This window comes from Pelodiscus sinensis, chromosome 9 (assembly GCF_049634645.1).
Source record: "Pelodiscus sinensis isolate JC-2024 chromosome 9, ASM4963464v1, whole genome shotgun sequence".
Lineage (NCBI taxonomy): Eukaryota > Metazoa > Chordata > Testudines > Trionychidae > Pelodiscus > Pelodiscus sinensis.
Genome location: NC_134719.1, coordinates 50,956,602 through 50,969,500, shown reverse-complemented (window position 1 = coordinate 50,969,500; position 12,899 = coordinate 50,956,602).

Below are 12,899 nucleotides of genomic sequence, written 5' to 3'. Positions count from 1 at the left end.
TTTTTTTCATTTTTGTTGTTGACAAAACTATTTACAATAAAGAAACATTTTGTTGAACCCTTTGTTTAACTGGGGTGATGGAGGTGCTTGAAACCTGGAGGGGGGAAGGGGACTGGAAACCTGGAGGGGGGAAGGGTACTGGAAACCTGGAGGGGGGAAGGGGATCAGGTTGCACGGTGCTTGCCTGATTTCCCTCTCCTGCCTGGGCCTCGTGTTTGGGGTGCTCCACGGCTGCGGGATTGGGTGGTGCACCTGTCGGTTGGCTGGCTGGGGTGCTCTTGGGACGTGGAAGCCTGGGGGAGAGGAGGGCCAGGGGGAGAAAGGGGCTGGGGAACTGTGGGGTCTGGGGGAGAGGGAGGTCCAAGGGGGGAAAGGGCTGCTGTTGTGGAAGCGGGGTTTGGTGGGGTGGGGTCATGGGGTGCTGGAGGAGCAGGACCAGGCACAGCAGCAGGCAAGCCGCTGACCTCCCTCAGAGTGGTGTACAGCACCGTGCGCTGCAGGACCAGCTCGTTCATGAGCCGGTCACGCCAGCGATCCTCTGCCTCCGCCCTCTGTCGCAGGATGGAGTTCTGCTCCTGCACGGCCTCAACGTGCTGCCTCAGGATGTCCGCATAGACACGCCTGTGTCTGCGGCTCCCATGTCCCCGAGATGGAGATGGAGATGGAGATGGAGGTGGGGCTGGGGTGCTGCGGCCCTCTTCCACGGCTGGTCCGGCTGTGGAGGAAAAGAAGAAGACACAATCAGTCCTAAAAACTGGACTCTGTAGCACTTAAAATACTAACAGGATGGTTTATTAGGGGATGAGCTTTCCTGGGCCAGACCCACTTCCTCAGATCAGAGTAACACGGCTACATTTCTATCACAATCAGTCATGTGTGCAACAGCTGTCCAAAAGGGCATGCCCTCTCCCTTGAGACAGGGGAAGCAGACATTCTGAAGGTCACACTGTGTGTGTGTGTGTGACCTGGGCATCAGCCTGAGTATGACAGGTTTCCCTTGTGCATCACCCACTGTGCACCCACCTACCTCCCCCCCCCTGGGTGTGACACAACCTCACTGTACTCACCTGCTGCTTCCTCTCCTGCGCCAGATGACGCCTGGGAGGCCTCTGAGGTCTGGGTGACTGGCTCCAAGGTGGTGAGGGTCGCCGTCTCCTCGCTGTCCTCCTCCTCCTCTGGGACCATGTCCCCGTCTCCAGAGTGCTCTAGCTCCTGCTCTGGAGCGTCCACCACGGGGTCTGCCAGTCCAGACTGTACAAACCTCCGTGGTGTGCGTGCTTCTGCACTGCCACCTAGGATCTGGTCCAGTTCTGGGCAGTAGGGGCAGTAGTGGGGGGCTGCCCCAGACCGGGAGCTCTCCTCCCTGGCCTTAACGTACCCCTGGCGCAGCTCTTTCACCTTTGAGCGCACCTGGTCCTGGGTGCGGGGGTAGTGGCCCTTCTGGGCCAGGGCTTCAGCCATGCGGCCATAAATGTCAGCGTTTCGCCGCCGGCTTTTGAGGGCCTGTAAGGCCTCCTCCTCTCCCCACAGCTCCAACAGGCTCTTTATCTCTGGGCCAGACCAGGATGGTGCCCAGCGCTTGGAGCCCTTGGCTGGGTCCCCAGAAGGCTCGGTGGAAGGGCCAGGACGCTCTTGGGGCTGGGACATGCTGCAGCAAAGTAGCCGTGTGCTCTGGCTCCTTGTCTGCAACAAGTGTCTGTGAGGGTGCCTGTCCCTTTAAGGAATGGCTGCAGCCAGGAACCACAGACGTGCAACCCATGGCCCAGATTGTCCACCAGGGCTTCTTCCTGGAGGCCAATTCTTTCGAAAGAAAGGGCTCCCCCCGTCCAGACTCGCATTCTTTCGACGGATCTCCCTCGAAAAAGGCGTTCTTCCTCGTAAAATTAGGTGTACAGCCGTCGAAAGAAAAGCCGCGTTCTTTCGATTTAATTTCGAAAGAACGCGGCTTGAGTCTGGACGCAGGGGAAGTTCTTTCGAAAAAAGGCTACTTTTTTCGAAAGAACCCCTGAGTCTGGACACAGCCATAGGTGTTTCTGGCAGGTTCATTAGTTGACATCAATATCTTTTTGCATGTTAAGATCTTTTCCCATTATTTGTTTTATTGCTTCACACTAGTTTTGGAAATATAGAATCTAACATTTTCTAAGAAGTCACCTTTTTTGTGACATAGCCTGAAATGTTTAAAGTCACTTTTTTTAACTCATCATAAAAGGATTTCGGATCAAGGAGTATATATTTTTTAAAAGATTTAAAAACCAAAGTCAAAGGCAACATATTGAACAACTAATGTATTTGACACTACTTTCATGCCCCAAGATGCAGAGAATCCTCCAGCTGTGATCTGTGCCCCATGCTACAGAGGAAGGCGAAAAACCTCCAGGGTCTCTGCCAATCTACCCTGGAGGAAAATTTCTTCCCGACCCCAAATATGGCAATCAGCTAAACCCTGAGCATGTGGGCAAGACTCACCAGCCAGAAACCCAGAAAGTTAAACACCTCTAAGGATGGAGACTCCACTACTTCCCTAGGTAACCCATTCCAGTGCTTCACCACTCTTCAAGTGAAATAGTTTTTCCTAATATCCAACCTGGACCTCTCCCACCATAACTTGAGACCATTGCTCCTTGTTCTGCCATCTGTCACTACTGAGAACAGCCCCTCTCCACCCTCTTTGGAACCTCCCTTCAGGAAGTTGAAGGCTGCTATCATATCCCCCCTCACTCTTCGCTTCTCCAGACTAAACAGATCCAACTCCCTCAGTCTCTCCTCATAGGTCATATGCTCCAGCCCCCTAATCATTTTGGTTGTCCTCCGCTGGACCCTCTCCAATGCGTCCACATCCTTTTTGTATTGGGGGGCCCAGAACTGGACTCAGTACTCCAGATGTGGCCTCACCAAAGCCAAATAAAGGGGAATAATGACATCTCTGGATCTGCTGGCAATGCTCCTCTTAATGCAACCTAATATGCCACTAGCCTTCTTGACTACAAGGGCACACTGTTGATTCATATCCAGCTTCTCATCCACTGCAACTCCCAGGTCCTTTTCTGCAGAACTACTACTTAACTGGTTGGTCCCCATCTTGTAACTATGCTTGGGATTCTTCCATCCCAAGTACAGAACTCTACACCTGTCTTTGTTGAACCTCATCAGATTTCTTGTGGCCCAATCCTCCAATTTGTCTAAATCACTCTGGACCCTATCTCTGCCCTTGAGCGTATCTACCTCTCCCCCCAGCTTAGTGTCAAACTTGCTGAGGGTGCAATCCATCCCCTCATCCAGATCATTAATAAAGATATTGAACAAAACCGGTCCTAGAACCAAACCTTGGGGCACTCCTCTAGAAACTGACCGCCAACCTGACATCAAGCCATTGATCACTACCCGCTGGGCACAGCCTTCTAGCCATCTTTCTATCCATCTTACCGTCCATTTATCCAATCCACATTCCCTTAACTCGCTGGCAAGAATATTGTGGGAGACAGTATCAAAAGCCTTGCTAAAGTCAAGGTCCACTGACTTTCCCATGTCCACTGAGCCAGTTACCTCATCATAGAAGCTAATCAGATTGGTCAGGCACGACTTGCCCTTTGTGAATCCATGTTGACTATTCCTGATCACTTTCATGTCTTCCAAGTGCCTCAAAATAGATTCCTTAAGGATCCTTTCCATGATTTTCTCCAGGAACCGAGGTAAGACTGACCAGCCTATAGTACCCTGGATCATCCTTCTTCCCTTTTTTGAAGATGGGCTCTACATTTGTCTTTTTCCAATCATCCGGGATTTCTCCCGATCTCCACGACTTTTCAAAGATAATAGCCAAAGGCTCCTCAATGACATTTGCCAACTCCCTCAGTACCCTGTCTATGTGTAAACATAGCCACTGCTTTTTTTCAAAATGAAATTTTTTGGAAAACCCCCCAGCAGTCTAGATGCGGATCTGTCGAAAAGAAAGCCTTTTTCAACAGTTACTGTATTCCTCAAAAAATGAGGTTTACAGGATCTGTCGAAAAACGATTTATTTTTGACAGATCTGCATCTAGACTGCTGCTTTTTTTTAAAAAAAAACTCTGTTAAAAAAAAGTGGCAGCCATGTTTATGCAAATGAGGAGTGGGATATTTAAATCCTGGCTTCATTAGCAATTTCAATGTGCCTAATCTACATCTCTCTGTCAACAGACACTCCCTGACTTCCCTTACTCCTTGTGAAATGATGGTTACAGTAGTCAGAATAGGAAGGCCTCCAGCTCAACATTATTTTGACGTTATGTCGAAATAACCGCTTGTAGTGTAGACACAGACTATGTTATTTTGAAATAATGCTGCTGTGTAGACGTACCATGTGACTGCAAAGGAAGGAGGGGACAGAATTTTATATGCAGATTTCCTACAGAGATTCCTCTTATGTCCTTTAATTAGAGTGGAAGATAATTATCTTTGGATATTAATTAAACAAACAACCAGAAAAGTATCCAGTAGCTCACAGTGTCAAAGTATAAAGCAAAAAATGTACTAGGAAAATGTCCCAGCTCACATTCTTCAGGCACATGTATTATCCATGTTCTTCATCGCTGCACCCAAATAAGTACCAAGATGTGCACTGCTAGAGCTAATCATGTCTAAATCACAGAGTCTGACAACATCTGTAACTTTGAAATACATCTGGTGAAGGGAAACTATTGGAAATTGATCATATACATTTTATAAGAGAAGATAAAACAGTGTGTCTGAGACTGGAGAATGCTACCTTCTAAAGGGGAAACTGTTGAACCACCAGAATGCGAAAAATAGGCCAAAATGCACTGTGTGACTAGCTGCTGAAAAAGCCACATCTGGTTTAATAACCCAGTTGTTCCACAATGTAATGTTAGATGATCTGATGCACTTTAGGTATGCACACAGAATTTGCATAAGGAGACAAAGAAATATGGAGTGCACTGTATATATCACCTTTTCTTACTTTTGATATCAGGACAACCTGCTGAATACTAAGGGCATGTCTACACAACAGGGCTAAAGCAAAAATAAGCTACACAACTTCAGCTACATCAATTGCATAGCCTAAGTCAAAATAAGGATATGTCTACACTACCCCGCTAGTTCGAACTAGCGGGGTAATGTAGGCATACTGCACTTACAAATGAAGCCCAGGATTTGAATTTCCCGGGCTTCCTTTGCATAAGCGGGGAGCTGCCATTTTTAAAACCCCGCTGGTTCGAACCCCATGCAGCACGGCTACACGGGGCACGAACTAGGCTTCCTAGGTCGAACTACTGTTACTCCTCGTGAAATGAGGAGTAACGGTAGTTCGAACTAGGAAGCCTAGTTCGAACTACCTAGTTTGTGCCCCGTGTAGCAGTGCTGCACGGGGTTCGAACCAGCGGGGTTTTAAAAATGGTGGCTGCCCGCTTATGCAAATGAAGCCCGGGAAATTCAAATCCCGGGCTTCATTTGCAAGTGCAGTATGCCTACATTACCCTCCTAGTTCGAACTAGGAGGGTAGTGTAGACATACCCTAACTTATTTCAGCTTTTGGCACTGTCTACTATACAGCAGGAAGTCCGAGGTTCAGCACTCTTCCTCCAGCTTCCCTTATTCTTAACCCTTATGAGGGTTACAGGAGCTGGAGGAAGAAGTCCTACAGCTCACCATTATTCAACATTATCTCAAAATAACAGTTTGTAGTGTAGATGTTATTCCAGAATAACACTGCTGTGTAGATATACCCACAGGCTATGTCTACACTGTCGGTTTCTTGCACAAGAACATCTTGTGCATGGGTTCTTGTGCAAGAACTCTTGCGCAAGAACACATCCACACTGCCATGTGCTTTTGCGCAAGAGCATCCATGGCAGTGTGGATGCTCTCTTGTGCAAGAAAGCTCTGATGAACATTTTAGCCATAAGGCTTTCTTGCATAAGAAACCCCTGCTGCGCATCCACACTGCCCTCTTGCGCACAAGCTCTTGTGCAAGAGAGCTTACACTTGTTAGAAAAGAGCATAGCTCTTGCGCAAGAATCCCTCTTACCTCGCTTTACTGTAAATCTTCTTGCGCAAGAGCTGGCAGACAGTGTGGACTCTCTGTGGAAGAACGGCCACTCTTGTGCAAGAACCCGCCAGTTCATACATAGCCTTAGTTTCCCTCTTTATCAAAGACAACCTGTCTGCTGGACGTATTCTTGAGCCAAACTCAAAAGCTAATTTATAGGGGTATGTCAACACTTGCACCCTAGTTCAAAGTAGGGATTCAAATGCAGCCATTCGAAATAGCCAATGAAGTGGGGATTTAAATATCCAATGCTTCATTAGCATGATCTTGCCGGCACATTACTCCAATCAACAGCTGTTAAATGAGGAGTAACGTTAGTCCAAACCAAGGGGTTTGGTTCAAACTAACGCATCACGGTGCACACTTTCACTTTCAAAACAGCTGGCATTTGGAGTAACGCGCCGGTGAGATCATGCTAATGAAGCACGGGATATTTAAATCCCCACTTCACAGACTATTTCGAATGCCTGCATTTGAATCCCTACTTCGAACTAGGGTGCAAGTGTAGATACACCCTAAGAGAGTTGAACCTTCAGTTATGTTTTCAGCCAAGTTTAAGGTCACTCAAGACAAAGGGGAAACACTCCACCTTTTTTTGGATTGCTTACTAATTGTATGCTAACTAAAATCCAATAGAAGAGCTGGAAGAAAATAATAGGAAGTGAGAATAAAGAAAATAAAATCATTTCTGTTCATCTCTAGTTCACTGGAGAAGCCAGTGAATTATATGTATTTTGAAGACTTTTAGCTGTGAATCATTGACTTTGTGAACTCAGAATGACTTCAGCCCCTATGAACTGCCTTAACAAGAATGCTCCAGAGCTGGGTTAGAGATGTTCTTGAAATCAGGGAGATTTTACATTTCTCATTCAGGTTGGCAAATTGCCTCTACGAATAAAGTGGTTATGGATCCCAAGAGGCCCCTGAAGCTTCTGCAGTCTGACAGTTGCTGAAGCAGTTTCATACTGAATTCAACTCTGCTGTGTGTTATTAATTTACTACATAATTACATTATAAAAGCAAATTACCCTGCTATTTCATTGCAGTTATTGTTTTTGGTTTATGAATTCATTACTTGTCTTTTCTCATTGCTGTTAATTATACAAATGCAGTTTGCTTGCCAACAAATGTGCTTATGCCTCTGACTAACTCTGACTAACTCATGGTTTCTGTTCCAAATTCTGTGATGCAGCAGAAAGCGGTGGTATTCCTGGAAATTCATCACTAGAATTCCAGTGTTTCATAGATGACACAGCACTGCATTTTTCCTAATACAGCAGATGAAAGTCCATGATGAAATGGATAAATAATGAACATCTAGTTTGTGCTACTCTAATTAACTTGATGAACAATTATGCAAGTAAGCCCATGGAAGTTAGTCAGCCCATCTATCCAGATGAGTATGCGTGAGGAGTAACAGTATAATCATACAGTCATAAATGTTTGGCCTCATGTCATCACATTTGAAAGTACTACCGAAATTTTCTTCAGTTACCACATAGCGATTCAGCAATTTATTTTGCAGGAATGTGTGTATGTAATATAATCCAGTCTTATGATCCACTCCTATGATTACTGTTGTATTTATCAAATTCCAGTTTAGCCTCAATATCACTGTACCTATAGTAGACATGTTCCACATCTTCCTGAAAATATTAAAAGTGAAAATGAATTTCTCTTAGAGTATGTCTACACAGCAAAGTTATTTTGAAATAACAGCAGTTATTTCAAAATAACTTTTCTAGCAGCTACACAGCCAAACTGCTATTTCAAAATTAAATCAAAATAGCAGAGGGCTTATTTTGAAATTGGTAAACCTCATTCCATGAGGAATAGCACCAATTTCAAAATTGCTATTTTGAAATAAGCGCTGTGTAGATGCTTATTTCGATGTAGGGGGCCTCCAGCCCTTCCCAGAGTGTCCTGCTGGCCACTCTGAGTACAATCAGGAAAACTCCTCTCCCTCTGCTCCTCCCCCGAGCCCTTAAAGGAGCAGACTCTGGCCACAGTGCCTGTGCCAGCTCCAAGCCTGCCAGCCGAGAGCCAGCAGTCACTGCCCCTGACCCAGTGGCCCCAAAACATGAGCCAGCAAGCCACTGGCAGCCAGCCCTCCACTTCTCCCCAGGAGCAGTCTGCCAGCTCCCAGAAGCCTGACAGGGCCCTCCGGGTGCCTTCCTGGTCCAGGGTGGAGATCATGGACCTTATACAGGTTTGGGGGGGATGCCCCCATCATCCATGATCTCCACACTAGATGGAGGATCATGAACATCTATGGCAGGATAGCTCCCAGCCTGAACACCAAAGGTCACATGCGAACCCAGGAACAGGTTTGCATGAAAATCAAGTTGGTCCGGTGAGACCCCCAAACCTGAGCCTCAGGGTGGAAGTTCTCCCGCAGGGCATCCTGGATCTTGACAGCCCCCTCATGGACCTCCTAGATGGCAGCCTGCAGAAAGTGCAGCCAGGCTCGCAGCAATGCGTCCAAGAGAAGCACCAGAGTGCCCGGGGAAAGCTCTGGCTCCGTATTGCAGAGTGCTGTGGTGTCTCAAGTGAGGACAACCAGAGCATACAGAGACAAAATGCTTTGCTGTCCCTCATCGAGGTAGGCAAGCAAGCAGGGAAACCTGACAACCGGCTGTCCAGGGGGGGTTCCTTTAATCACAGGCCTCAGGTAGCGACCACACAAATTAACTCCTGACTTGATGTTCTGCTGGAACTGGTTCCAACCAGCCTTAAATGTGATTCAATGTCCACTCAGTGTGGATGCGCTATTTCTAAATAGCAAAACACTATTTTGAAATGCATTTTGTGTGTAGACGCGTTATTTTGAAATAAGCTATTTTGAAATAACTATTAGATAATAATTAGATATTTTGAAATAATGCTGTAGTGTAGATATACCGGCTACGTCTACACTGGCATCCCTTCTGGAAAAGGGATGCTAATGTAGCATGTTGGAATAGGCAAATCCGCGGAGGATTTAAATATCCCCCGCGGCATTTGCATTAACATGGCTGCCGAAAGTAGGAATAAGAAATCCTCCGGAAAAGGCTTTATTTTCCGGAGAATAACGTCTAGACTGGCGCTTTTCTCCGGCTTTTCCCCAAGCCAGAAAAAAGTGGAAGCCATGTTAATGCAAATGCCGCGGGGGATATTTAAATCCCCCGCGGGATTTGCCTATTCCAAAGTCTACATTAGCATCCCTTTTCTGGAAAGGGGTGCCAATGTAGACACAGCCCCCCGAGTGAATACATTATAATTGTATACTTTGAAATAACATCTCAAAACAGAGGGCTACGACTTGTATTCACATGTTCATAATTTTCTCAAAACAAATAAACTTTGGACAGAAATTTTCCAGGCTTAGTGCAAGGTCAAGGTTGATTTGATTTTGAGAGTTTGATAAGTTTCTAGACATTCAGGAGGTATGAATGAGTGAAGCTTTAAACAAATGTGACGCAGACATGGCTGGACAAATTTGACAAGTGACCAACTTAATTGTAGGATGTGTGCCTTCCCTAATTAGGGAGTATATATAGGCAACTGAAAAGCCATTTCTGAACATGCTTAGTAGATATATGCCAAACTTTACTTGAAGTTTAGTAAACAGGGCTACATGAAATTCAAAAGTGTTTTGCTTTATGGCATTTTACATGAAAACTTTTGCTCTTGTGTTTCATACAATTTTTACACTGCATGCAAATTAGAAGGATTCTGTGAACCACCTTTTTTTCTATATCTCTATTCCTTTTTAATGCTTTGGACATGCAAATGATTAAAAAATAATGAGTTTTTTTTCCAGTGTACAGTGGATCCCTAATTTAGCTCCTATTGGAGTCAGTAAAAGTTTTAAAATTAACATTAATATGAAAATGTAGATCAACACTGGTCATTTAGAAAAATTCTAAATTCTGAAGTTTAAATTTAAACTTTTAAATAACTTTTGTTCATAATTTTCCATTACAATCTTTGGAATAACATTTTTACCTCACTTTTATCATTCTTCATGGCACATTTCTCCTGTGGATAGTTTGGCTCTTCCTTCTTTTTCTATAATACCTCTGAGATTGGTTTTGTTAATAGTCTCGTTATAATTATCAGTGTTGTCTACTCTTCAATTAGCTCAGATTATTTCTCACATCTTAAATTGTCAGAAGAAGGGCGGGAGGTCTGGTGAAATGTTCATGATAGCTGGAGAACGCAAGTTAAAAACTATGGAGTTTATTTTTCTGGATATGGAGATTCCATATATATTATATTGAGTTTTCATTTGAATCCTTAGGAAATTGGATTGGAAATCAACCTTTGGTTTTCTATTTTATTCATCATTTACACAGATTTTAGGTAGTGACAAGTATTGCACTACAACCATAGTTTAAATATATTTTGAACAGCATTAAACAGCATATTTGCCATTATTTTATTCAGTAAACAGCTTTTATAGTTGAGCAAAAATCAAATGCTAAGATTCTTTTTTAACCCAGATAGTTATTCCAAAATCCCCAAAAGTCAGGCTTTTACAAGAAAAGGCATTGGGTAATCATGTATCTGTAAGTAAATAATGGCTTTAGATTACTTGACCCTGCTACTTAGCATATATTTGAAACACTGTACCTGGTGTTCTGTAGTTTATCACAGATTACAAAGTATAATAGTTTTTCAAAACTAAAATCTAGGACATAGCAAGATTAAAATATATAATGCCTTGCTCCCCACTCTAAAAATTTATTCTTAGGTTCATGTCCGCTCTTGAATATTTATTGGAAATGAACAGATTGGGGAAATGCTCCAACATATTCTCTGGGAATCTGAAGAGGTGTCATTGCCAGAAGTATTGCCTCATAAAAGTCACACTCCTAGGAATTATATCCTAGACTGAGATAATTATATTAAATCTCATTTTTTATCTCGTCAAAGTACATAGGAAATTTAAGTTCTACCAATCAGTAGGGAGTTTGCACAACAAGTACAGCTGAATAATGTGGTCAGAATCTGCCCTCCAAAACTCATGTTTGACTGCTGTGGGTGTCAGTGCAAGTTGTGGACTGGTGTTTGTGGAACAGAGGATTGAATCATAGAAATGATCTTTTGTTTTGTAAATGTAATACTTCTGAAAAATGCTAAATTAACAGTTTTAGAAATTGTTTACCTAAAGAAGGGAATATAAAATGAGCAGCAATACTTCACATTTCCCTGTACCTAACCTAACCCCTGTACATCAAACCTGGGGTAGAGGGGACTCATTCTAGGAGTAAGAACAGTTATGCTGCTATAACACTTAGCATCAAAGAAGTCCACAAGAATGGAAGGGTTTTCCCCCCCTATCTACAGAACACCATCTCTAACAACAATGGCAGCAAGCTCAGTGGAAGCTGCATCTATGCTGGTGATTAAGTCAGCATAGCTATCATGCTCCAAGTTAGGAGAACCTTCACTAGGATTTTTTTTTGTACCCATGCAAGATAGCCCATGTTCCAAATCACTTCCAGACTTTGGGGGTTCAGAATCAAGATCCCAGGTGTGGGAGTCAGGCCCATCAGCATATGCTCACATGAAATCCGAAGCATAGTTCTTCTCTGCTTTCTACTTCATAACCTTTGGCTGTGTCTACACTGGCAAGTTATTCCGGAAAATCAGCCGCTTTTCCAGAAAAACTTGCCAGTTGTCTACACTGGCCACTTGAATTTCTGGAAAAGCACTGACGATCTAATGTAAAATCATCAGTGCTTTTCCGGAAAAACTATGCTGCTCCTGTTCGGGCAAAAGTCTTTTTCCAGAAAACTGTTCCGGAAAAGGGTCAGTGTAGACAGCACAGTAGTGTTTTCCGTAAAAAAGCCCTCATCGCGAAAATGACTATCGGGGCTTAATTGTGGAAAAGCGCATCTAGATTGCCAAAACTTTTCCGTTAAAAGCATTTCCGGAAAATCATGCCAGTGTAGATGTAGCCTTTGTGAATAGTCCCATATGCAAACTGGGAATCATGTGTCAAATATTTTGTTGAGCAGAAATGTAGTGGAGCTCTTTCTATTGTTCTAATCACTGATTCAGTTGATAATAGAAAAATAATGAATGAATTGTAACTACATACTCTTCCTCTTCCTTTAAGATGTGGATGCATGTATCCCAGCAAAAGAGAGAAAATACTATTGATCAAAATTTCAGCTGGATAAAGTGCACGTTGATGGGAAATTGTAAAAAAAAGCACAAATTTCATTAGTTTAGAATCAGAAAAAAAGATACAGTCCCACTTATAATGAATCTTATTTAGTAGGCAAATAACGCATTTCTATAGGGAACTGACATGGTGTGAGAATGGGCTGCACTAATGAATCTTGAAACATTTTCCTATTTTATTGGATAGTTTACCTACAAGAATAAGGCAAGACTTGAGAAGAGTCAACATATTTTACCCTGATTTTATGTAGTGTTATGGATAGTGATGAAGAAATAAGTGGATTACACAGAGAAGATGCCTTGCTATGAGAATTATGCTAAGGATGATATAATCAAGCTTTCAGTTACAAAATCCTCCCATTTCCTTTTCCTTCAGGTTTAGTCAACACTTTACCCAAGGGTGAAACTTGGCAGATGTAGACTCTATTTAAAGGACATTTTTACAGAATCTGGTAGAAATTACTGTAGAGCTCAGCAAAATGAATGTAACCTTTAGATTATATATATATTTAGCACCTCGATATCATTCAACGAACATTTATTTTAGAACAAATGTTACAGACTTGATAAAATAGTCATCCTTGCTTGCTGTGACTTATGGGGATAGCCGTTCCATCTCATGATAGATGAGACACCCATTCTATGGAATGCCATTAAGGACCATAACCTGTGGATT